Raw genomic sequence first — 27,036 nt, 5'->3', positions numbered from 1 at the left:
TTTTCAAAACAATTATGGAAAGCAACAATAGTATCTCTGTAAAAGAAATGTATAAACACTCTAACAGTATTTAAATAGGGAAGAATTATTAGAAATCTGGTTATTAAAGAACTGAAAGAAGCAAAAGCTGAACGTAAGTAATGAATGCTTTCACTACTGTTACAGTAGTAACAAGAAAAAAATGGAAGTGAAAATGCCAAATATATCCATATACATAAAATGCATTTGATTTATAAAAAAGGAATATTGAAAAAGGTACTGAGCATTTCAATTAAATGCATACTTCTTTTTTCTTTCAAGAGTAAAGCAAACATATAAGGAAATTAACTGTTACTAAGAAATAATAATGTGCCCGCATGCTGATTGCTTGCTGATAGCGTGTTTAATCATTGCTTGTGTCTTTCTTCTGTTTTTGTTTCCTTTAGCCTCTGTCTCTGGGAAACTGTATTTCTGCTGCTTGTATAGCATATAGAACTGACTCTTTAGTTGTAAATGGGAACTCTGAATGTTTTTCAGATATGTCTAAGGTTATCCTCTCTGGTACAGTAAAAAGATCCAAAAGATATGTGCAGCAGAGATCTTTTCGTATTTCCCTTGCCATTCCTGGCAGTTTGATTTCCCTCATTAAAAGACTGGAAAAGCCACTCGGAGTACCTCCAAGCTCAGGGTCTTTATTCTCGATGAGAAATTTCTTTTTTTGGAGCTCAGGCAATTTGCAGAATCTGTGAATCACTTTGGTGCGCACCTCTGGACATCATAAGGAATATCACACTAATGTTCTACAGCAAGGGGCAAAGCAAAGTGAGATCTTCACTCTGTAGAAGAGCTGGAAGTACATCAAAACCAGAGAATGTATCTATGGTCAGCTTTCTGCTGCTTATTTCTGAGAACACGGCCTTTTTAAGGACATAGTTTTCAGAATCAGAAAGAGGAAGCTAAGGACTAGGTCCAGTGTGATACCTTTTTTTTTTTTTTGGTGATGACTCTCTGCACAACCGTTTTACTTCTCAAGCTAGCAGGACAACTGCATCTTGTATCTTAGGAGGAGTTACGTTCAGTGTTCTTGTCTCATCCCTTTCTCATACCATAGGTGAAATGGGAAATTTGCTGTAAGCCTACCTACCCAGCAGCTCTACTGATATCGGCGCTGGGCAGAGTTGGGTGAGATGCATGTAGTCTTATGTTGCTAGTCCTGGAATGACAGTAGTAGTTCTGGTTATTTACACACATTTACCTGCCACAGATCCCTCATGTCTTACTGCTACTCTGCAATGAGGGGAAAGTCTGTAACGACATAGTTAATGCTACAGCAGTCCACAAAACAAATACCTAGTGTGAAACAGCTTAAGCTGTTGGCATTACAGAGAATGAGCTTTCTGGATACCCTGTTCTTTCAGTCAGGTACTGCGTTCCTGAGGTGAAGCAGGGTAATCTGTGTCTGATGGGAGGCTGCAGCCATTTAGCTCATCACGTTCCATTCAAAGGGTTAGTTGATATTTCTCCATTCTTTGTGACTGAAGTTTATAAAGATATTTAAATAGAAAAGCAAAGTTTTGTTTTGGTTAGGAATTTGATCTTACCATCAAATCTTGACTTATTTCATGCAGCTGGTGTGCTGGTGTCCTCACATTCTGTTAGCTGTGATGACAGCTTTTATTGGTAGCTGTCTCATTTTTATGAGAAGACTGGAGGTATCTATTACTGACAGGAGATCCCTCCTCCCCTCTCTGATAGAGGTGGATTCCTTCTGCTCCCCCCATCTCATCTGTGTGTCCTGGAGGCAAAGGTTTCATTGAGGACTCATCCCAAGTTCCTGTTTATAGTTATGTGCTGCCCAGAAGGCACTTGTTGATTCACTGTAGAATACTTCAGTGGAAAATGTGACTTCAGAAATTCTAATTATACTAGATTAGTTGCTTCTCTTTGTGCTACAGCAACTTTATTATTTCTTCTAATATACAGTAAGTTGTCTTGCTACATCATGTCCATATATCTCTAAACTGCCTTTTGTTCAGAGAGACTATGCAGGGTCCTGGAATACATCTGATGACGACGGATATTTCAATGTATAGTAAAATATTTCTATCATGGAAGGCATAACAGCAGCTGCAGATTTTTGTGAGTATATTATTTGATTGCTTTTCTAATCACAGAATTCTAATGACATTCAAAAATGGAAAAATATTATGGGTCAATCTAACAGCACAACTTATTTCAGAAATTCCTGTGTGCAAACATTTCTGATTTGTGTCGGGGATTGTAAAATTTGGGTTAATAGAAACACACTTCAGAATCCAATAAATGCAATATATGCTAAAGTTACTAGTCTGTAAATGGTGATGAGTAGTCCATTACTTGTACTGGCCATCCAAAGTTTTTATGTTATCTGCAGCTGGTGGGTATTTCCATTCCATCTAAGCGGTGATAATAAAGTAGGGTGTCACAAATGGAGAAGAAAAATATGGAAACAGTAGTAAATAGATCTTCCACTTGGCTGAAATTTTTTTTAAGGAAAAATATCTTTCAAAAATTTTATATACCTCACTTCTATGGAGATTTTGAAATTGATAACTTTAGCTAGTAAATGAAACTGCATTACTGTACTTTCACTTCATGCAGTAACCAAAATCAGTCAAACAATTCAAGTCATCTGTTGCTTTATGATTTTCTTCACATATAACAACACAGAGGTGCACTAGGAACACTAAATTTAAACTTTTGTTGGAATTAACACTTAATACCAAAATCCCTCTATTTTACACTTCAATGACTGAAAGAGAAAAAGCAGAATTAGCCATAGTAATTGCGGTCAGACCTTACTGACTTCAGCAATGAAAGAGATTAAAAATATATTGCAAATACATTTTTTTTTGCTGCGTGTCAGTGAACACTGTTTCAATACATGGCAGAGAGGAAGCAATCTAGGAGGTTCCTCGAATGTGTGGAGGACAACTTCCTCATGCAAGTGGTAAATGAGCCCACTAGAGGAGGGACCCTGCTTGACCTGTTGTTTGTGAACAGAGAAGGACTAGTGGGAGATGTGAGGGTCGCTGGCCGTCTTGGGAGTAGCGACCACGAAATGTTAGAGTTTTCGATAGTGGGGGAAGTAAGGAGGGGCAAGAGTAGAACTTCTGCCTTAGATTTCCGGCAGGCTGACTTTAGCCTGTTTAAGAGGCTGGTGGACCGAGTCCCTTGGGAATCGATCCTGGAGGGCAAAGGAGTCCAGGAAGGCTGAACATGCTTCAAAAGGGAATTGCTAAATAATCAGGAGCAGGCTGTCCCAGTCTGTAGGAAGGCAAGCCGTCGGGGAAAAAGACCGGCCTGGTTGAACAGGGAACTTAGACTAGAACTTAAGGAAAAAAAGAGAGCCTACTTGCTCTGGAAGAAGGGTCGGGTAACTCGGGAGGTCTATAGGGACGTGGCCAGGTCGTGTAGGGAGAAGATTAGCAGGACCAAAGCTCAATTAGAGCTCGATTTGGCTGCTACAGTCAAAGACAAAAAAAAAAGCTTTTACAAATACATCAACAGCAAAAGGAGGGTCAAGGAGAGCCTCCACCACTTGCTGAATGAGGAGGGTAGTGTAGTGTCAGGGGATGAGGAAAAGGCAGAGGTGCTCAATGCCTTCTTTGCCTCGGTCTTTCATGTCAAGACCGGTTGTCCTCAGGAGACTCGGCCCCCAGAGCCTGAAGTTAGGGACGGGGGGCTGTGTGAACCTCCCGTAATCCAGGAGGAGACGGTTAGTGACCTGCTGTGCCAGTTGGACACCCACAAGGCTATGGGCCCGGATGGGATTCACCCCAGAGTAATGAAGGAACTGGCAAATGAACTTGCCAAACCGCTCTCGATTATCTACCGGCAGTCCTGGTTAACTGGAGAAGTTCCAGCTGACTGGAAATTAGCAAATGTAACGCCCATCTACAAGAAGGGTCGGAAGGAAATATAAGAAGGGCAAGTGTAGAGTCCTGCATCTGGGCAAGAATAACCCCATGTACCAGTACAAGTTGGGGGCAGACCTGTTGGAGAGCAGCGTAGGGGAAAGGGACCTGGGGGTCCTAGTGGACAACAGGATGACCATGAGCCAGCAGTGTGCCCTTGTGGCCAAGAAGGCCAATGGCATCCTGGGGTGTATTAGAAGGGGTGTGGTTAGCAGGTCGAGAGAGGTTCTCCTCCCCCTCTACTCTGCCCTGGTGAGGCCGCATCTGGAATATTGTGTCCAGTTCTGGGCCCCTCAGTTCAAGAAGGACAGGGAACTGCTAGAGAGAGTCCAGCGCAGAGCCACGAAGATGATTAAAGGGGTGGAACATCTCCCTTATGAGGAGAGGCTGAGGGAGCTGGGTCTCTTTAGCTTAGAGAAGAGGAGACTGAGGGGTGACCTCATTAATGTTTATAAATATGGAAAGGGCAAGTGTCAAGAGGATGGAGCCAGGCTCTTCTCAGTGACATCCCTTGACAGGACAAGGGGCAATGGGTGCAAGTTGGAACACAGGAAGTTCCACATAAATATGAGGAAAAACTTCTTTACGGTGAGGGTGACCGAACACTGGAACAGGCTGCCCAGAGAGGTTGTGGAGTCTCCTTCTCTGGAGACATTGAAAACCCACCTGGACGCGTTCCTGTGTGATATGGTCTAGGCAGTCCTGCTCCGGCAGGGGGATTGGACTAGATGATCTTTCGAGGTCCCTTCCAATCCCTAACATTCTGTGATTCTGTGTGAAGGGTCGGAAGGATGATCCAGGGAACTATAGGCCTGTCAGCCTGACCTCGGTGCCAGGCAAGGTGATGGAACAGATCATCCTGAGTGCCATTACACAGCACATGCAGGACAATCGGGGCATCGGGGACAGCCAACATGGATTCATGAAAGGCAGGTCCTGCTTGACCAGCCTGGTCTCCTTCTATGACCAAGTGACCCGCTTAGTAGATGAGGGCAGGGCTGTGCATGTAGTCTATCTAGACTTCAGTAAGGCATTCGACACTGTCTCCCACAGCATCCTCCTAGACAAACTGGCTGCCCGGGGCTTGGATGGGTGGACTCTTCAATGGGTTAAAAACTGGCTGGATGGCCGAGCCCAGAGAGTGGTGGTGAATGGGGCAAAGTCCAACTGGAGGCCGGTCACTAGCAGTGTTCCCCAGGGCTCAGTTCTGGGGCCGGTGCTGTTCAATGTCTTTATAGATGATCTAGACGTAGGGATTGAGTGCACCCTCAGTAAATTTGCAGATGACACCAAGCTGGGTGGGAGTGTCGATCTGCTGGAGGGTAGGAAGGCCCTACAGAGGGATTTGGACAGGTTAGACAGATGGGCCGAGACCAACGGCATGAGGTTGAACAAGAACAAGTGCCGGGTCTTACACTTCGGCCACAACAACCCCATGCAGCTCTACAGGCTGGGGGAAGAGTGGTTAGAAAGCGGCCCGGCAGAAAGAGACCTGGGGGTGCTGATCGACAGCCGGCTAAACATGAGCCAGCAGTGTGCCCAGGTGGGCAAGAAGGCCAATGGCATCCTGGCCTCTATTAGGAATAGTGTAGCCAGCCGGTCTAGGGAAGTGATCGTCCCTCTGTACTCGTCACTGGTGAGGCCGCATCTTGAGTACTGTGTCCAGTTCTGGGCCCCGCACTTCAAGAAAGATGTTGAGGTGTTGGAGCAAGTCCAGAGGAGGGCGACCAAGCTGGTGAAGGGTCTGGAGGGTCTGACCTATGAGGAACGGCTGAGGGAGCTGGGGTTGTTTAGCCTGGAGAAGAGGAGGCTCAGAGGTGACCTTATTGCAGTCTACAACTACCTGAAGGGAGGTTGTAGTGAAGTGGGAGTTGGCCTCTTCTCCCGGGCAACTAGCGATAGGACAAGAGGGCACAGTCTCAAGGTTTGCCAGGGGAGGTTCAGGTTGGACATTAGGAAGAATTTCTTTACAGAAAGGGTTATTAGACATTGGAATGGGCTGCCCAGGGAGGTGGTGGAGTCACCATCTCTGGCTGTGTTTAAGAAAAGACTGGACATGGCACTTAGTGCCATGGTCTAGTTGACAGGGTGGTGTCAGGGCAACGGTTGGACTCGATGATCCCACAGGTCTCTTCCAACCTGGAGATAAATACCTATCTGGCACATGAGAAAATAAAGTTGGATTTGTCAGCAAAATTTGTGTGTTTGCTTTGCGATTAGTGTAGACATATTAGCATGTATTTTAGCATGCATTTTATACGAATTAGTTGGGCTAAAGTTTTAATAGATTGTATAGAGAGTTTGGCATCAGGAAAGTGATTTATAAAGTCATAATAAAAATAAGGTAAGATAAGGATAAGATTCAAGAAGTGCAAGGGTAAGTACGGAATTCTTTGGTTTAAGCCTCAGATGAGCTTCCAAATGTAAGAATTTACCTGAGCAGATTTACGTGTTTCTGTAATTGCTCACTGCTGCAGCCTTGTAAAAATAATGCAAAATCTGCTGAACATAGCCCAGTTGTTTTATACTTGACAAGGGTGGGCTTCATTCTGTGTCCAGCTGGCAGATACGACACAGGAGACCTGCATCATTCTGAAGTGACAGCTGGAGGCCAGATGGGATTACCTTGGACACTCTGTGGGCAGCTGAGTAGAGCCTGTCATGTTTGCAGGGTTACCAAGAGGAAGAATATTTTCTATTCTTTGCAATGCAGTAAATTATTCTGGTTTTAATGGATGTCTTGAATCTTTAGAAAGGCTCCTACAGAGTGTTTTGAATATTATGAATTCAAGGGCCAGATCTTGTTTGCTTGTCTCAGGAAAAGAGTTTTATTACAATCAGTAGAGTCAACAGAATGCTGACTCAGAGAAGCTGAAATGATCCCAGTTTTATATTTATTTCTTCCTAAAACATATCTACTGAAAGATGTGCAGTGGAGATGGAATTGTAGATATAGCAGTGTTGTATGAATCCTAGTTGTGGAATCCACAAATAAAGGAATTTCAGAAGTGCTCAGTTTTGGCTTTAAATCTGTTGTGTTGAAATCAGTGGGAATTTCACTATTGTAGGATAGCATGGTTACATCAGTCCTGAGCTACCCTGGAAATGTCTTCCATCCAGTAACATTTCAGAAAGCACTTCTTATAATATAGTGTTTAATGGTAACATCACATGAAATTTAATTTATTTTTTGTATTTCATTGAAAAGTTTCAATTGCTTTAAATCAAGGACAGTTGAAATTTCCTACAGGCGGTGCGCAACACAAGGCCTTCCTGAGACTGCTGGCAGGCAATTTTCGAAAGGGTCCTTTTTACATTACAGTTCAGGGCAGCAGGATCATATTTAAATAAATGCTTCATGACATCAGTAACCCATGACTTTAATCTCTTTTACTTTACCTTTGACACCAGCATATTGGTGCTCGTCTTTACCCGCATTTTAACATTTTCACTGTTTATTTTTTCATTATTCTAATTGATTTCTTATTCTCCATTATTTTCAGTAATTTCTTCTTCTCCATCATCTGTCTTTCCTTCTTTTTTCCTCTCTTCTGCTTTCATTACTTAACTCTTCAACTGCTTGCGTTTTTCCTGTTATCGTTCCACAAGACTCTGGATAAGGGCAGGTGAAACAGCTACTGCTGAGTAACATCTGAAGTGCATCTGCTGTGGCGTGACAGATCATCTGCGTGCATTAAATACCCGCTTATTTGATCTTTTTTTCATTTACTGTACTGGAATTATATATTTGTCCTTGTGCTTATGTGGCCACATGTGCACCCAGAGCTATCCCAAAGCAGTTAAAAGTCTACAACCCAGGACACCCAGCAATAACACGCTTGTCTGCCAGTACTCTTACTCGTGCTTTCCTTCTTTTCCCCTTCCACCAGGCACATACCCTGGCTTCCACAGCTTGCTCTTACTGTCCTCTTTTACTTTTGGCATTTGACTTCTGTTACCATTTATCATGTTTTCATATCTCAGTTTTGAACAGAGATATTTCCTATTTCTTTTGTTAAATTTGCTTGTGAAACAAGAAAAGTCTACGTGTTTTACTGAGAAGGTTTACTGCATCTATCAATCAGCCATTGTGATGATATGTGTGTTCCTTACAGAAGCAAGCCATGAGTATGACAGCTTAGATTTTGTAATCTCTGACTTATTTTAAATGAGCTAGAAATTTTTAAAAACTTTGTAGTTGGGATGCTGCAATGTATATTGCAGTAATGCAGGAAAGACTTTTGAAGCATGTTATATTGGGGACCATATATATGGCAGTAGGAGATTTTTACATTAAACTGCTCACAGAGGAGGCTGCCAGTGCCTGGGCACCGACACCCAGTACAGTAAATAATCTATAGTACTGTTGTGGAGGAGATAATTATTCATGACTGAAAGGAAAAAAGAACCCAATGTGGACAATGTGGCATGTTTTTCCAGGGTTTTAGGTTAAATGATGAAAAAAACCCTTAAATCAAGATAGCTCCTTTTATCTCTGCTCATGTTAGCACTGTTGAGGCAAGAGAGATATGCAGCAGGGGCTGAGGGTAGGTGGGGATTGGCCTACTTGGTCTGAAAAACCAAACCCCGAACAGTTAAAGCATGTTGTTACCATAGCTAAATTACTCTTTTGATAGAACGGTAAAAAGCATGAACTACTTTCATGAAAGGAGAGGCCTTTGTTCATCGCACAGTAAGATCTGGAAACTAAAAGCTGAAGTTTAGGTAGGACGTAGTAATTCTCTGTGGAATGTAAATATAAGTTTTTCTGTTTCATATTCTTGATTTTATAGGGGAGGGTGCTTATTTTTTCAGGGTTAGAGACTATATGTTTGTGCCATTGATTATATATAAAAATGAAAGCAGTTTAGGAACAGAGCCTGTATGTTACCTGGCAGTTTTTAATGAGTCCTAGTGGGTCAGTGGAAAGATTTTCCTTCTGAGACATTAGATCAGACTCCTATCCCTGACAGGAATTTCCACAGGATCATGTTCAGTCAGTCGTCATGAACTAAAATTCATTGGCTCTGCAACAGCCAAAGCGAACTGGCAAAAGGAATCACATTGCATCTTTTTGAACTGAAGTTCTTACCTGCCAGGATTCTCTTACCATAGGCATTTCAGTCATCCCTCTTTAAAAGAAAATATATGTTAATATTTTGGAAAGCAAAAATATGTACTTTAGCTTATTAATATTTTACTGTATTTATTTTATATTGAATTTGTACAGTAGCCGGAGGTGTTTGTATGAAGGCCATTTTATTAAAGTAAAATTGACTGATTGACTGATTGATTGATTGAAGAAAGTCACAAGATGAGCATAAAAATAGAAAAATGTCTGTCCAAGAAAATTTATTGCTTTTAAAATATAAATGCTATCCACATTCCCATTATGTTTTGATTTGTATGTTTCAGACAGAAGATGTTTCAGCATGTGCATCATATAGTGCAGGAGGTTGCTATGGGAATTGTTTTACTTATTTATTACGAAAGTTGATGCAGAAATGAGACTTTGTATAAATGCCTAAATTAAGTTATGCCCTTCATTTGTTTGAAAATTGTTGGGTTTTTTAATCCATTAGATAGGTTAAACTCATTCACGCATGCTTGCTTCTTTATGAACAAATACATTTTCTTACCTTAGGAAAATCAGAGATTTGATCACTCTTTCTTTGGCTTTTACCATTGGTTTAAATCACTAGGGTAAGAAGCTTTGCTGCTATGACAATATTGTCCAAAAGGTAATTAAAAATACTTATAGATAATACTACCTCTGTATTTACTGTGAGATCACATACAGAAACCTACTGAGTGTGAAGAGTTGTACTGCAGTTCTGCAGGTGTGTGAGACAGCTCCCAAAAGTTGCAGGCAGCATGTGGACCCTGTGTACAGTGTATTTTCAAAAGCCGAATTAAAATTTCTGCATACAATTTAAAGTTCTTGTCCCAAAAGTCACACTGATCTGAGAAAAGTGTGTCTAGAGCACAACCAGGGTATTGCAGAGCAACTACTTACAGCAGCCAAGGAAAAAATATTTTAAAAAGCATGTAATTACTTTTTCTACCTAAAGTACAACTTAGAAACTAATCACTCATGCAAATTTTTCTTCATAAAAGATGAAGTTATTATCTGCAAGTTATTGCATACTTCATTTTGGTAATGAGTGATATGGGAGACCAGCAGGAATAGATTTATACTCGTGCATCTTTACTGATGTTCTTATCCTGCTCCATAGCGATTAGCTGTTAATATAATACCAGTGATTTCAGTTATAATTGCAATTAACATGAGCATTTATGCTGGTTTTGGACAGAAAGGTGGTTAAAAACTTATTTATGAAATGTTCTTTTTGTTAACTGAAGATTCTGTTTTGTTGATGAGAGTTTCTGCTAACGAAAACGGATCAACTTCTTTGAGGTACATCTATGTACCTGTGTCATGTAGGCTGGACATGTATCTTTCAGGAAAAAAAAAGGACAATTTTTGAAACATCCACAAGAAAATTATTGTAAAGGGATAACAGTTTACAGCATTTTTTTCTTTATAATTATTAAGGAACTAGATCTTTGTATTACAGCTTGGATCCTTTGCAGATCAGAGATTTGAAAATACACCTTTTAGTTAACTTGCACAATTGTGTACAAAGCTCACTCACAATCCCTTCTACGTATGCTAGAACTCTTGCGTGCATGTAGAGAGAGAAGGTGAAGATTCATTCTGGCTCATGTTTGAAATACCTTGTGTGTCATTTATTGGCAGCTTATCCCTTCTTATCAAGCCAGGCCCTGGTATCCAGCATTCTGACACACCCCTGTCCTCTCGCTCAAAGCACTCAGTTCCTGTAGTTTTCATCATTCTTCCATAACAACTACATGGGGATAAAAGATTGGAAAGTAGAAAAGATCAAGTGTCTATCCTTACCCTGTCCTATCATGGGATCATTTTGTACAGATATCAGTGGCTACTATTTTCATTCTTTTTTTTGCTACTGATAATTAAATGCAAGTGCAACAAAATAACAATATCAAATGACTGCAGCCAAAAGTAATGTGAATGGAGGTGAGTAAAAGTCAATTAGGATGACCTGGACTCTCCTTCTCAGAATCCGAGGGCACATTCAGAGAGGACAGGGGCACGGTGTCTGTTATGGCTAGTAAGCCACAGGTCTCTGCTCACCAGCAGTAATGATCCATACCACTTTCGTGGCTGCAGTCAGCGTTTAGCAGCAGCATGTGTTTTTTCTCCGCCAACACAGTGATGCAGAAGTCACTGTCCAGAACTTAAGGGACACTCCATTTAGGTCTTCTGCTTCCTAGGAACAAGGCCTCTTCGATGAGTGTGTCATTCCTCAGTTACAGATGAGGAACAGGACATTGATGAGTGTGCTTTTGGAGTCAACTAATTCACAGGAGGAAAACAGATCCTGTTGTGTAAGCGACTGAACAGTGGAAGACGGGGAACCATGAGTGGAACACATGTGGTTCTTGAGAACTGGACATAGCTAAAGCTGGAGGCCTGGAAGTCCCTGAAAATAAGCCCTACCAGTGCCTCTTCTTGTCTCTCAGCTTGCTCTAACCATTTGCAGTTGTTCATGCCTTTTGGCCTCCAGGAAGCCACTTATTTCTATCTGACTTTTTTATTTTATTATTTAAAAAAAAAGTTTTTAACCTTTTACATGCTTGCAGCTTTTTATGCATTATACTGCAGTGATATAAGAAACTTTTTGGGTGTATGGGCAGCCCACAGTTGGGTTTGAGGTCCAAGTCAGTCTAGATCCACCAAGGACTTTAGCATCTCTAATGTCCTGCAGCTCAGTTATACATTCTGTAAGAAATCACCCATTTTTATTTGTTTCTAACATGTGTCCAATAGCTTGGTTTGTTAATTCTTATACTGGAGTATTGTCCACCTCCATGCCGTTCCCATATTCTGGACTTCTTTCATCTCTTTTTCACTCATCTCTTTTCCAACCGGTAGTATCATAGTCTACATCGCTATTGCCTGTACTTTTGACTATTCTGTTTTTCTTTGAATCTTCTACAGATCTATGGTAACCTTTTTTTGGCTAGGGAGGGAAAGGGAAAAGGGAGAAAGATCTATATACTAGGTTCTAGATACTGTTACATTGCCACTGAATTTATACAGTTGCATGATGACCTTTTTGTTTCATTTTTTTCTCCCACGCCTTTCTTAGCACTTCCTCTTGTTCAGTTTGACTGCTACCAAAAATTGAGCTCAGATTTTCACACGACCATTATTTATAGTTGCAAATGCTTGTTTTTAAGTTGTTCAGAGCCCCTCATTGCACAATTAGCATTGCTGCTTCTCCACTGACATCACTGTACATTTCTTCTCATTACATATTACTTGCTATTTATCACTTCATGTTCAGTATTATATTTTCTTTATGCAGTTCTTCAATCTGCCCTCATCTTCACTACCCGTAGTTTAGTGTTAGAGACAATGTTGTCACCTCACGGCTCATCCGCTTTCCAGATATTTTTTGAATATGCTGAATGGCACTGGCCTTCTTACAGATAGGTGCTTTGGGTCTCCATTGCTGATCTCCTTCTGGGAAATACTGCAGACTGTCATTTATTCTTATTCTTAATATCCTCTCTTTTAATTATTTTGACCAGTGCAAGGACCTCCTTCTTCTTCTCCCATGCAGTTTAGTTTCTTTTAGAGGCTTTGCGTAAGACAGCTTATGAAATGATATTTGGAAATACAGGACTTACAAGTGGATCTCCTTTGTTCATGTTCTCAGTGACTTCTCCAAAAAAACTGTGATCATCCAAGACGTGACTTTCCTTTTCGTACTGGAATGTTGACTCTTTCCCAACATGTCACATATATTGACATACACACATTCTTCCTTTCAGTCTATACCAAGTTGCCTAACTGATCTGTAGTTTTCTGGATCTTCTCTAGATTTTTTTGGATTGATTTCATATTTACCACCTTCCTTTGATACTAAGACAATTTGAAGCAGGCATTTGTCCATTATTGTAAGTTTAGCTATTCATACTCAAGTTCCTTTAGAGCTGTTGATGTTACACACTCCAGTGAAATACTCTGTTAGAGCTCAGTTTGTCTTTTTGTTCTCATCTTCTTTAATGGCACTTCGATTTCAGACAGGTGCTCTCATGTATCTCCCTAAGGAGGGTGTCTGGCCTAGTAACTTCTCCAATCTCCTCTACATGGATGCAAACCCGATTTTTTTGTGGCCCCTTCTCTCTGCCAGCCATGGGCAGAAGCTCCTAGGTGGCTATATGTGGGGGGCTCCTCAGTACACCTGATCCTGACCCCCAGCCTTGGCCTGTCCCCACTGAGGTGCCTGACACTGTGGTCTGGGGCCCGGCTGCCCCCTGGCCTGCCATGCTCCCTGGCTGAGGGCAGCCAGGTCCTGCCCTGCCCAGGGACAGCCCCCAGCCCTCCTGACCCCCAGCCCATAGGGAGCTGCTGGTCCCTGCAGCTCTCTGACACCTTACTGCGTATTTATGTTTAAGCCTCCCAGAGATTACAGTCCTTACTGTTTTCCTCACTTGGTCACAACTTGAAGCTTTTAGAAGGATGCCTTTTTCTTTCTAATAACTTCCTTCATCCTGTTTCTTCATGACAGCTCCCTTCTCTGGATTTTCTCAGTCTTTTTTGATAGGTTGTATGCATTTCTTCTGAGCTTGCAAAAGGTGTCTTTAATCAGTCTCCGTGCCACCTCTAAAGATGTGACTCTTGTAGCTGTCCCTTTTTTCTTCCTTGTAACAAGCTTACTCATTTTTATTCAGTGACCCTCTTTGAAATAGTGGTAGGATTTTTTTTGGCTTTTGTTGCCCCTTCAAGGACATAGATTCCAATCTACATCAAAGCAGTTATTGACTGTAAGGATCCAACTGTCTTACAGACATTTAGTTTGTTACAATTATCTGTAGCTAATCATGGTGGTTATGTCAGTATTGAACCAATCTCGTAAGTGGTGTAAGCAGTCCTTGAGGTGTCCAAACTGAGGATGTGGTAAGGCTGTGGAAGCCCCATGGAAGCCCCATGCTGATGAGGGAGTAACCCTGGAGTGCAGCCAAAGTGGGAAGCACCTACCTAGCAGATGCTGCAAACAGGCAGCTAATGGAGATGACAGCAATTGGCAAGACAATTGCCCATCTTTATTTTCATGGTGGCTTTTTTGGCAGGAGACTGTGGTTGCCCAAGTAGCTTATCTTAGAACCTTTTCTTGTTTTTCTGTGGTTTTTTTTTGTGGGGGGGTTATTTTGTCTCTCCTCTCCTCTCCTCTCCTCTCCTCTCCTCTCCTCTCCTCTCCTCTCCTCTCCTCTCCCCTCCTCTCCTCTCCTCTCCTCTTTGTTCCAGAATTTGTCTTATTTATTTTCTTTTTTCCTCCGTTTTTGCTTTTGGTCTTAAGAAGCTTAAAGGGTGTGTGTCTCATGTTTTCTGGCAGTTTGTGGATCTTTTTGTGTATTTTGATTGATTAGGTGGGTTCTACATTGTTTTGGGGGGGTGGAGTTTAACTTTTCAGTATTTCTTTTCCCCTGGAAGTTGTTTGTGTGGCTGTTTAATTTTTTATATTTTGTTGTTGGTTTTGTTGGGTTTTCAATTTATTTATTTAGATGGGATTTTTGTGGGTGGGGAAGAAACAGGAGGAGCTAGAGCTCTGCATGCAGATGCAGAACCAAGGCGTTGTTGGAATAAAATGCCAAGTGGCAGAACAACTTGAATGGTGGGAGTTCAGTGATGGATGGATGCAAGCTCTACAGAAGAGTCAGACAGAGAAGGGTGGGAGGGTTGCCCTTTATGTGAAGGAGTGGCTGGAATGTGTGGAGCTCTTATGTGTGAAGGTTTTGATTCAATATAAGGGAAAAGATTATCAATGAAAGGTTAATTATGCAGCAGAACAGGTTGCCTGGAGAAGCCAGATTGTGGAATTGCCTTTTTTTTTTTGCCTAAAGTTTTGAAGATGCATCTGGCTGTGTTCCTAAGTGACCCAGTCTAAATTCAGATGCTCCTTTACACAGTTTGAACTAGACAACCTCGTAGTGTGAGTGAATGAATCTGTGATATGGTGTGTGCATCATGACAGAAGGGTTGGGGCTCTTTGACTTTATGCATTACTGATTTATAAATCTGTCTCCTTACAAGAACAAACTAGATGTGTAAGACAACCCAGGATGATCACCATGTATGTGCTCTTATGAGATAATACTTTTTAAAGTTGTTACTTCTGCATTCTCATCTGATAGTATTCCTGAATCCCTTCTGATCATGTCACATGAGAAAATGGGAGAAACAATTCATAATTCTGGAAATAATTTACAAAATTACAGTGCCGTTTTGTTTGTGGCATTGTAGATCAAACTATTTAGGAATAGTTCATTGCTTTCGTTTTCGTTTATATTCTTCTCCCCCAGGTACTGTAGGCTGCTGCAGTTTATTGTGATAAGATAATTCAACAAGTGGAAAGTGATTCTTCTCTGAGCTATCTTACAATGAATTATATATTTTCAGAAGACAGACAGACAGGGCTGGAGATAAAGTAAGGCATGGTATCTGTGCATGTTGGATAAATTGTTCAGAAATCTCCATGAATATCGTACTGGTATCATGCATACTTGTAAGATTAATGTGAACATGGGTTATCTATCATGTAAGTGCAAGTCAGGCAGGTTAGACCTGCCTCAGGGGTGGTTTAGTCTGTAGACGCAGCTATTCAGACAGTGCTGCTGTGTAGGTTTTGGAAGAGAAGACTGAGGAGGGATGATTTTTCTCCAGGCTTTCTGTTTATTTGTACTGTCTTCATTTTCTCCAGTGTGCCTTGATAAGTACAGGTAATCAGTGTTCTATTAATCTTTAGGATAAGTAAGACCTAAAGGAAACACCCTCTCTCCCCAGCCCCTCCCCTCCAAGAGGAGTTATATGTAACCTGTACATCAGTTACACAGTGAATGGGACATACCAGAAGTAGATGATATATTTTCTCCATGTCATCATTTTTTTTCTGGCACCAGCCAATTTCCAAGGCATTAAATACAAAATTTTTAATGCTTTTCTGTAAATTGTATTCTTTTCTTTGACCTATTTCTTTGCATAGTTACATGTTGTCATGATTGAGTATTTGATTAGCAAATTCCATGTTGTGAAAATTCAAGATTCATTTTAGTGGCATAGAATGTAATGTGAAATTATATAAGTACATAGCATTTGTTAAAAATTTTGGAAAAGATACAGTTGAGGAAGGTTGACAGCTCAAGAAACATTCAGGAATTCATTATTTTCTCTGTGCCAGGTAGAAAAATGGTTGCTTCTTCCACTAGCACAGTACTTCTGTTGTTTGGACCCACTAATTAAAAAACAAAATCCAGCCTTCATTTGTCTAAGTAGTAGTGTAGAGTAGCATGTAAAAATTGGCTAACGAAATCACGGTAGTATGAAGGTCTTTTCATAGGCTCATTTAACTTAGGAATGATTATAAAACATAACTACTAATTTATTTTGCATGTTCTTGTTAATTATAATGGCATTCAGTAGTGCTCATCTGGTTATGAGCTTCTGAGTGTTTCTCTGTCACAGAAATTGTCTAACTCAGTACTTGGATTCAGAAAGAAGTAATTTTTTTTCTATTTACAGTTCTGTAATTTACATCACATTCTTTAAAAATGCATATTTTTTGTAGTGTAAATCAATGTCTTGAAGTAGTTTAAATATAACTAAATATACATAGTCTGACTATTAAGTAACTTTAAACATTTTTATGTCATACTTTTAGAAGATATAGATTGCCTGTAAATGATGTATTTTCAAATTTGGGATGTCCTGTTTACGTAGTGCAATTTAAGTCTTGCTCAGAAGTCTTGTTATGAATTAAGACTTCTTTTGTTTTTAATTGCATGGGAGGGATGTACGATGGAAAGGTGGAAGCTATGGATACCAGTGAATGTATATGCCTTTAAAATAATAGTCTCTCTAGCAAGTAATTCTTACTTTACTGAAGTTTTGTCTTTGGCCCAATCTGTCTGATACAAAACAACTATATCTAAGTATAGCTTATATAGGTGGCCTTCAACCATGTTCTAAAATATTCCTGAATGCTTTGGTGAGTAGTGCTTCATTGGAATATCTTATACAAATACCTACTTAAAGCAGTAATGCACAGTTTGAACCATTGTTACTATAGCAAAAATGTGAACAAGTAGGTCTTAATGTGAGACATATCAGAATGGCTGTTGATCTATCAAATAATACAACTGCTTAAGAGCTGTAGTGCACTTCGGTGGGGTTATTTACATTTTAAAAAAGACCAGAGGCCACCAACAAGGCAGGATAATGAATAAGAGAATGTAGTCTCAAATCAAAACGCTACATAGAGGCAGTGTTCAAATATATAACAGGTAAACTTATCCTAATGATTTGTGATCTAAACGTAAAATGAGCTAAGAGGGGAATGCGACAAATAAATGAATGAGTTAAAGGGAATGGTTTGCAGTATGTGGGCATTGTATTTGTTTATTTAAGTCAAGTTTCAAACGGATGTCTTCATCTAGGAATGAATTTGGCTTTCATTTTGAATTAAATTATTTTTATATGCTAGTAATTTCTGAAACAACTGTGACAATTCTGTTAGTTGTGCTTATGATTAATAATGCTTTACTATGTAAAATGTTTAGTGCAACATATTGTATGACAAAATGCTACCAACTGTGTAACACTGTCAGTGTTGAAAATGGATCTATCACGTATCTAGCTTCTGTGGTAGGTGGGTGATCATTTGGAGAAAAAATAGAATTCTGCTAAAGCTACATTTTAATGAATGTCTACGTATCAAATGAATTCAGTCTTTGACCAATGCACTTTTCCTTTCTCAGGTGATACAGAGTTTGTTGTATTTGCTTATTAGACTCAAATTTTAGGGACCTGAATAGGAAGGCAAAGATGGGTGACATGCAGATGACTTTCAGTTCAGTTGTATTCTACTGTTCACATGATGAGAGTGTTCCTGCCTGCGTAAACAGTACTATATTGGGTTGCCAGAACTGCTTGAACTTTCATCCACTGCAACTATATTTAAAAAAGAAATTCTGTCAGGATGATTTTAAAGCTTTGGTTGGCAAGTTCTGTGAATTTGATTGTAAACTTTTAAGGTTCAGATGGAATTCAGATGGAATTGTTAGATATTGAAGAACAGAAAAAATATCTCTGTAAGCACTGTCAATGTGGGATAGGTAAACAATGACATTAAAGATCTACTTGCTATGGTCCAAGGGATGGAACGTGCTGGCTCAGTTGGAGGGAGGGTAGAGAAGTGTTATTGTTAAACTGGAATACCGAATGATTCAGGTCCAAGTTTTAGGATACAAACAAAAACCAAAACGAATCCATGTTTATGAGAAAAGTAGTATTATTTTTGAGAGGCAGCTACCTTCCTCAGGTAAACCACACTGGAATGTAGCGTAAATGAAGCATAGATCAAAAGATAAGTTTCTAAAGGTGAAGATTTGTACTGGTAAAAAGAAAGTTGATAGGTAAGACCAGCCACCTGTCTGTGACATACCTGGTCACATTTGCTATGTGCGATCCTGCCCACTTTAAATATTCCTTACTGACTTCTGAAAAATTCTAGAAATTGTGATAATTCAAAAAGACCAAAGATAAAAGTTGAATAATCAAGACTAACAAGTGTTGTTGTTTTCCTATTAAGAATAATTATAATAAAATATTATCACCAAAAATTTATTCTAAGGTGGCTGTATCTCATGAAAGTAGGTCATGTTTTGATGTAAGATTTCATATATCATAACTATCTTGGCTTTCTTTCTGAGCTGAAGCAAAATGTGATGTTTAATAGGATTCAAGCTAAGAAAACTGATTATTTGAAATTTTTTTGGCATGAAGGAATATAGGAAAAAAGACAAATACAGAATATTGATGTTTGAGGCTTACATATTAACATCTGTCAACAAACAACACGTATTGTTGAAGTAATAAATGTAAGCTGTATTTCTGTCTAGACTTCAGGTGCACAAGAAACTTCGAAGATTTAGAGGCATAGCTACACCTGCAATCTTGTAATGGGAAATAGGAGAGTAAGGTGAATGTTTCTCTCTCAGTTGGTTGGACATTTCCACTCTGGATCCAGGGTGACCACATGACCATCAAGCAAAGTTTCATTGACACATATTTTGCTTTCCAACAACTTTGAAGAATTGCTACCCACCTTCACCTCCTCATATTTGCCTTAGGATCCTTACCCGTTTTTAACATTTTCTTCTGTTTTTCTCTTTGTATTAAGAGCTCAGAAGATTTCCTTCTTATTTCCCAGTGCTGTCCTACTGTGCAGGGGTTTCACGTAGTGTTTATTCCTCCAGCCTGTCATTCTTTACTCTTCCTTCTTCACTTGCTCTACTACAGAGGCTGCCAGGTAGCTTTCAGTGTTCTAGGAACTTCGACCTTCCCAGCAGGTTTTGTTACACGCTGCAAACAAAGGAAGAAGTTAGAACTGCAGCTCTTTTAAATGTTCCAAACATCTTGTAACAAAGTGTGTATTAATAATGCCAGTTGGAACACAGATTTTTTTTTTAAACTGTAAGAAAGCAATCGTTTCTTTATAAAATTCTACATTCATTTTACTATTCAGTCTGCTTCTGTCTGACCTTGTCAGCAAGGGAGAATTGCCAAGAGGCACCATCGAGAGGCTGGTAGGATCAACTTCAGAAGTAGCAGAGTTTCAGGCATTAAGGTTATATCTGTATTAGTAAACTAAACAATGCTTGGAAATATTTCCAGGTCTCCCACAGTTTTGGTCTTTGCAAATTAACATTGTTCCAGAAGATTCCCAGATATTTATTTGACCATCTCCGTTAGACATTTTGCATGCAGCCCCTCTGTTTTGGAGCATATGTGAGTATACTAGCATAGATGTAGTATTATCTGTGCCAGTTGGTTTCAGCAAAAAGAAATGTACTCAGGTGTAGGTGTAATCTAAATATACTTTCTATGGACCTTCATGGTCTTTATTTCTTCTGCCTTGTCCAAACTTCCCCGTTCAATGCAGTCTTGCAGTCTCAGCTTCAAAGCTGTTTTTTTCTTTTTACTTGTCCTTTTGTCCTTCCTAAAATGCATATAGATTTAAATTTCATTGGCATGCTGTCTCCCAGCTTCTGTTCCTTCCTTCAGATGAACCTGTGAACTTATTGGTAGTGATACCGTTTGCAGTTCTCTGTCTGGAACAAACTACTTCAGGAAAGCCACCCTCTTGTTTGCCTTTAGGTACTTTAATAATAAAAATAGAATTAAAAAAATAAGACTGGGCTTTGAGTGATACCTTATCTGTCCCTCTACTGAAAGGCAGAAACTTGATGAACAATTATATTTCTTTGTGAAGTACAGTGAATTTACTCTTTAAGCTGACTACTTGTTAAGAGAATCTTTCTCAACTTGCTCGGTCTTCCAACCAAAACGTTTATTAAAAATTGTAACTCCTTCCTTTTTCTTTCAGAATACTTATGAATCAGCTTATGCACATCTGGATCCAATTAGAGGGTGTGATAAAGCCAAATTCTATTTTGTTTTCATTAAATTATGTCTAAATAGCTGTAAACGTTTCTCTCTGTCTTGTCAGGATGATGGTACTGGAATTGATTTTGGACATCACTCCAGTTCAAGGCTGAAGTAAAAAGGTCTTTTTGAGGCTTAGAAGAAGCAGGTGAGTACAGGTCAAGCATCACAAATCTTTGAATATTATTTTTTGCAACTTTCTTTTGTTCTGGAATTGCTGTTCTTGCTTACCAGTCCCTATTCAAAGAGCTGATCTCTGCTCCCTCTGATTCACTGAGATGTATGGCTGCTTGTATTAGGACTAGATAGCAAACAATATTTAAATCATTTAGGCTTTCCCTATGTGCTTTTTCAGCACCTGCCGCAAAAATAAGTGAAAACATGGTTCTCTCACCAAGGTCGCTGGAACCGTGGAGTGAAGTTTCACTGCATAGTTTCATTACATCAGCTGTGTTAGGAGTATGATAATTAAGCTAATTTGGTTAGAAAATTCTTTTAGACTGTATTTGTATAAACGTTTTCTGTAATAAACTAAATTTTTAAAAGGCAAGATTAATTAATAAAGAATCCCTGAGTTTGGATATTCCTAGTTTCCTGAAACCAGGCTGGTCTCTGTTCCATTGATAACCAGGAATATTCCATGATGTCAAGGACCATGAGTTCAAATCTTGTTTGAACTGCTTTGTGTGTTAACAGTCAGAACCTGCTTGTGCAGAAAAACTGTTAGTGGGTATAGCACCACCCTGGGACTTGGCATGCCTGCGCTGAATACCTTGCTTTGCTCCAGACCTTCACAGCTATCTTGAGTGAATCATGTACAACTTGATATCAGGTTTCTTACCTTAGAGAGATATGGAAAAGGACATTCTGAAGGAATTAGTGTAAGATGAGAGCTTAGCAAGCCACTCACATCTATTTCAGATTTTTCATACTTGCTATTGCAACAAAGAATTAATCTACATGTTAAGTGTTGCAATTGTTCCCATTTTGCTTTTCCTACAGGGTTAGAAAATTTCTTCAGAATACTTCCAGAATTTTTCAAATTCAAAATTTTAGATAATATTTTATTGTATAAATTGCAAAATATGCTCAACTGGTGCCTGATACTAAATCTTACAGATGCAGATTTCAGCAGGGTACAACAAACTAACTTCCTGTAATAGGAACCAGGCCCAATTGCTTCTATGTACACCACTGTTTCCGAAGTAAATATGTATTGTTTCCCTATACGCCATGTGCAGTAACTGCTAAAGCATTATGAAATATTCAAATATACCTATATACTCTCTAATATTGATATATCCATCTTCATGAATTCATGGCTCAGAAGGGCAAGAAAAAGAAGTTGTTCCAGGAGGAGTTAATGATGGTGAGAGTAATTAGTGCTGAAACTATGTTCATAACAAGTTCTCTAAAGTTTCACCCTCTGGGAGGAAGCACAGACCTTTTTAACCTAATTCAAAGCAGTGCAAAACAAGACCATCCTGGTATGTGTTTCACTGTGGCTGTCTTCACCCGCTGGGTAATAAGAAAGGAAAATTCCTTTCTTCTGATTTAATCTCACCTTTTTCCAAGGACTTAAGGCATTGGCCTGAAGGGTGCAGTATGAATATGGTGAGACCATAAAAAGAAGAAAACATAAAATATTAACTTTAGTGATGTTGTAAATCAAAGCATATACAGCACTATACAGGGGAACGGTAGACCTTACTGGCATCACATATGAATTTGTGTATGGCTGTATGTTAATATGTAGTAATATATTTGCAAAACAGTGTTTTTTCTTACATTACCCAGTGGAGGTAACAGTAAAAAGGGTCAAATTCTTTGTTTTCTACATAGCAATGGAAATCTGGATTTCTGTCACATATTTATACACATATGTCTGAACAGTGTAACTTGTCTATGGTAATACTAGATAGTGTCTTCATAGACAGTGTCCGTATTTTGGAGAACTGTTTGATTTGCTAGAAACTGTGTAGTAATGGTGGAATAATTGAAATCTGGTGAGCCAACAAGAGATTTTTATTTTTTAAAGGTTATTTTTTTCTCAAAATTTACAGTGTTCTGTACCAAATAATGTCAGAAATGCAATAATGCTGACTTGTATATCTATAATAGTTTGGCAGTATCATTTTATTGAATTCCAGTATGTCTGGAACTTAAGGCATATGGAGGAAAGTAACTGTTATTCTGTTTCCTCCATTATTTTGTTCCATAACTTTAAGTTAAATACAATCTATAAAAATGTGTTCTGTAAAGAAAGCCAAAATCTTTTTGGCCTTTTTAGCACTGGTCTCTATTTCTGGCAGTATGTGAAAGTGGAGAGGGAGTGTTTTGTAGTCCATGAGGAAATAGTAGTTAATTCTGAATGCTGGTTCTACAGTATGTCATTTAGAGCTGATAGGTTTTTATGACAGGACATGGTGTCTTTGCACTGATTGAAAACTGGGATTCAGTCATAAAAGTAGTGATAGAAACATATAAAAATAAAATTGCATTCATGAGTACCTTTTCAATTAACAAAGAGAAAAATTCTGTTTGCTTTCTGTCCTGTCTTTCAGTAGACCACTTAACTGTTTAGGAGTGAATTTTAGAAAACTCTGTTAGAGTTGGAAAAACTGAAACCAAGACAAAAACCCATCTTGGAAAAATGCGAAAGCAGAGAAAAAATGTTCCATTTTTGGACTGATGATTTTGGGAACTGTTAGTGGTACAGTTACATCTGGATTTTCTGAGTTAATTAGGCTTTGAAAAAAAAGCTGAGGAAGTTTTCTAAATATGAATATTTTCTGTGTTAGTGAACTGAGTTGTAGTTATGGTATTAGTTATTGTTAAATTGATCTAGCTCTTCTGTCCTGTGTTGTTAATTTGTGGAAGAGGAGGCATTGTGCTCATTCCCTTTTCTTCCTGGTACTACAGGACTTCAAAACAGCATGACTCATGTACACGTATTGTATATGTATGCATTTTATATACTTACCAAATGTTCAGTCTATATATATATATATATGTTTATTTTAGATAGGGCAAACATAATCGTGTTATGAGTACAAAAGTACATCTCATACAGTTATCTTGCAGCTGAACTAGAACTCTCTCAAGAGTTATTATGTAAGAACTCATTGCTGGTGATCGTATTGGTGACCGACATGTGAAACATTTGATGTACAAGTCATTCCATTAGCTGGATAATGGATTGGCATTAACTTTGCCCACGAAGAAGGCAAACCCTTCCACATGTCTAGTCAGAAGGTATATAAGTTTTGGTACTGCTGTAGGTGAAGGGGAGGAGGATATACAGCATAATGCTGAAAGGAAAAGATGGTATCTGCTTTCCAAGAATTAATTGGGTGGGGATTGATGGGCTTTGTCTTCAATCTGTTTTCCACTAGGAAGAGGCTAAAACATAAACAGTACTTTACATTTTAATGGAATTGTATTAGGACAGAGACACTGTTTATTGTAGAATTTTGAATTATCTTTTCAGGGTGATTGTGAATAGCTGTAAATTACTGATTTGGGGGAACCTGAAGGCAACTTTTGTCAAAAAGTAATTTACATTGATAGAATCGAATTTGCGGCCTGGAACTATGAGGTAGTAAATTTTTGCTATGATTATACGGAGTACCAAACTATGGATTTAAACTGGCCAGCTTTTCAGTTCAGCCAAAAATTAAGTACAGTCTTAATGGTTTGATTTGCCGGGAAGAGCACTATTACAGTAATCTGCTTTTTACAGCCCATATCAAACATGAACTTGCATCACTTATTACAAAGTTTGTAATTTGGGAGATATTTTCACAGCGTCTAGGAGTGATGCCCTGCATTTCTTGGAATTAGTCCTTAATGATACCGTCTTCAGAAATGAGTTATTACTCAAATACACTGATTGTTTTGTGGTTTCTTGCATGGAAATTTTTAAGGAAAAGCTAGTTGAAATCACATGTTTTTTCAGTAATTGTATGAAATGAGGAGAGATGGTGTGTATCGTAATAATTTTATGATTCTTTTTTTCTATGTGACATGAATGAGAGAGGTGAGAACTCTTAATTTTTAACTGAACTGAGTACAGGTTTCTAAATGTGGCCTGCTTGAGAACTGAGGACCATTACTGTAGTTGTCATGTAAAATAAAGTTGGAGTCTGAAGCTCCTTTTTATCTGTCAGCTTTATTAAGGAGCTACTGGTGTGTTCAACTAAGCACAGGCATTATATAAGCAGTGTATGGTAGTGTCTAGGGAGAATTTTCTCTCTCTTCACTGCTGCTTTATTAGGTCTCACTCACTCATTCACTGTTGCCCTGTCTTACTCCAGCTTTCTGGCTGCAGCTCACAGCACAGTAGGTCTAATGTAGATTAACGCCTTTGCCAGAGGACTGATTGAAACTTGTGTCTCATAGTTGCTAATGCTCACTCAACCATTTTATTGAAGATAAAGTAAATAAAATAGATTGCCATATGAGAATTCTCTGAAATCAAATGGAATAATTTGACAGGTTTAAGCCCATGAAAAAGCCAAAGCATTGAAACAGATGGGAATACTTTTTATGCACAATATACCAGGAAAAGATGTCTGCTGGTTTGATGTTAAACTGTTAATGGCTTTTACCAAAACTATAATTGTTGAAAATATTATCATAATTTCCAGTGGAATTTCCACTGGAGTTTAAATTGTTACTTCTCTCAAACAGAGGGGTTTTTTTTAAATTTAAGAGTAATGGATATACTGATTTTATTTTCTTATTGCTTCTGATTCTTTAAGAGACTGGTGATGGATAACTAGTCTCTTAAAATTTAATTTAAAAAAATAGTATGGTACTATTTCTGGAGTACATTGCAAGATCTTTGAGATTAACTGAGGGTGAGTTTATTACTTGAGAAAATGATTCTGTGAAATAATGCGAAATAGATTGTTACTTTTATAGGTTTTTAATAATCACTAAGTGACAGAATTTTGATTACAAGTAAAGTTGCTAAACTAATCCCTGACATTTCTAAAAGTATGTGTGATACAGTACATGAAAAATGCAAACTACTAAAGCTGTTGTGGCAAACTGTTTAGAAGAACAAACCCCAAATATTCTTCAGAGCACTTTTATTTTATAAAGAATTGCTGTAGATGAACTATGTAGTATGTCTGTGTTATTTTTAGAAGCAAGATAATAAAAAATAATAAGCACATTAAGATGCAACAGATAACTTAGACCTCTTATTCTTTTATCTGGATAGCAATGAGTATTGGTCTTTTTAGTCACACTAGTGGGTTCCTTCTTACTAGTTGGACCACTTCTTCAAGAAAGAAAGACACCTGTGTTTTAGTTTAGTACAATAAATTGTGTCAAACTCACTTAGAGTTAGTAAAGGAAATAAATATAAAATAAGTTAAAAATATATGAGCAAAGTTTTCAGGTGCGGCCTCGGTTTTCCACCTTGAAAACACAGTCATTTAAACAACAAATAAATTCATTTTGCTCTTTTCTTTATGTTTAAACAAAATCTTCTCTTTTTTTTTTGGTGTTGGATATCAATTATATTTTATTTTTTTAAATTAAGAAATTTATTATAACAGACTGTACCATTGGTACTTAATGATGGGATGCTTGTGAGATTTCACAAATATTGGGTTTGAAATAAATTTTGAATGAGCTACTTGAAAATGACTTGTAGGAGTGAGTTGACAGACTGGAAAAACATAGTAAGGATGGATTTCCAGATTAACTGTTAGCCAGAATACACAGCTAGTTGTGCTGATGCATGCAGTGACAGGGACAGTGCTGGTCAAAATCATATTTCCAATACGGTTGTGAATGAATCTACAAAATGTGAATGATATTCTCAGTGTTTCCCATCCTGATCATATTTTTAAGAGGCAAAATTACTCCATTGTACTTACAATGCAGAGCACTGGCACCAGCTGTGCTCTGGAGAGGTCTTTTCTCTTTTCTGTTGTTGCCATGCTGATGACTCTGTGTGTCTGGCCAAACTCTTAATGCTCTCACAGCAGTTGCAGACTTAAAATTTCAACACTTAAAAAGCAAAATTCAGTGACTGTGGTGCCAGCAGCACAGGGCTTCCCACGCTCCTGAAGGAAGTCTCTTCTCATTCATTCTATGGTACTCTTTCTGTTCATGCAATAGGATAGAAGGGTCATCAACAGCTTTGTCTTGCTGTGGGAGGGACTAGAGGAAGACACCACCTCAAATCCCTGTTTTAACCCTTTTGTTTTCCTTTTCTGCTTTCTGTGAAATGAAGTTCTTAGAAAGTGTTGTCTTTCAGAGGAGGCAACAGAGAATATTAGCTTAATTAAATTTTAATTATATACATAGAATGGCTTTGTTTTTTTCCCTGGTCAGAGATTCAAGGCAAAGAACCACTGCTCATTTCTGTTGTGAAGTCTTCTCTATTTCTCATAGGTTTTTCTAGTTAAATTGGAAAGCCATTAAGCATTACCACAGTTTTTGGAAGAAAATGCTGAGACCTATGAGTGCTCCAACATAGATTGATTTAGACAGAATAAAAGCTGATTTTATCAAGAGAAATAGAAA

General features: G+C 38.7%; 1 protein-coding gene across 1 annotated transcript in view; it reads left to right on the top strand.

The window, feature by feature from the left end:
• FOXP2 (forkhead box P2) overlaps window positions 1-27,036 on the top strand; it is a 461,901-nt gene that overhangs the window by 123,937 nt on the left and 310,928 nt on the right. Inside the window, exon 3 of the mRNA XM_068401530.1 lies at window positions 20,555-20,638. The gene's annotated coding sequence lies outside the window, so the exon portion shown is untranslated. The remainder of the gene's footprint in view (window positions 1-20,554; window positions 20,639-27,036) is intronic.

Source organism: Nyctibius grandis, chromosome 5 (assembly GCF_013368605.1).
Source record: "Nyctibius grandis isolate bNycGra1 chromosome 5, bNycGra1.pri, whole genome shotgun sequence".
Taxonomy (NCBI): Eukaryota; Metazoa; Chordata; class Aves; order Nyctibiiformes; family Nyctibiidae; genus Nyctibius; species Nyctibius grandis.
This window is presented reverse-complemented; position numbering and strand designations above follow the sequence as displayed.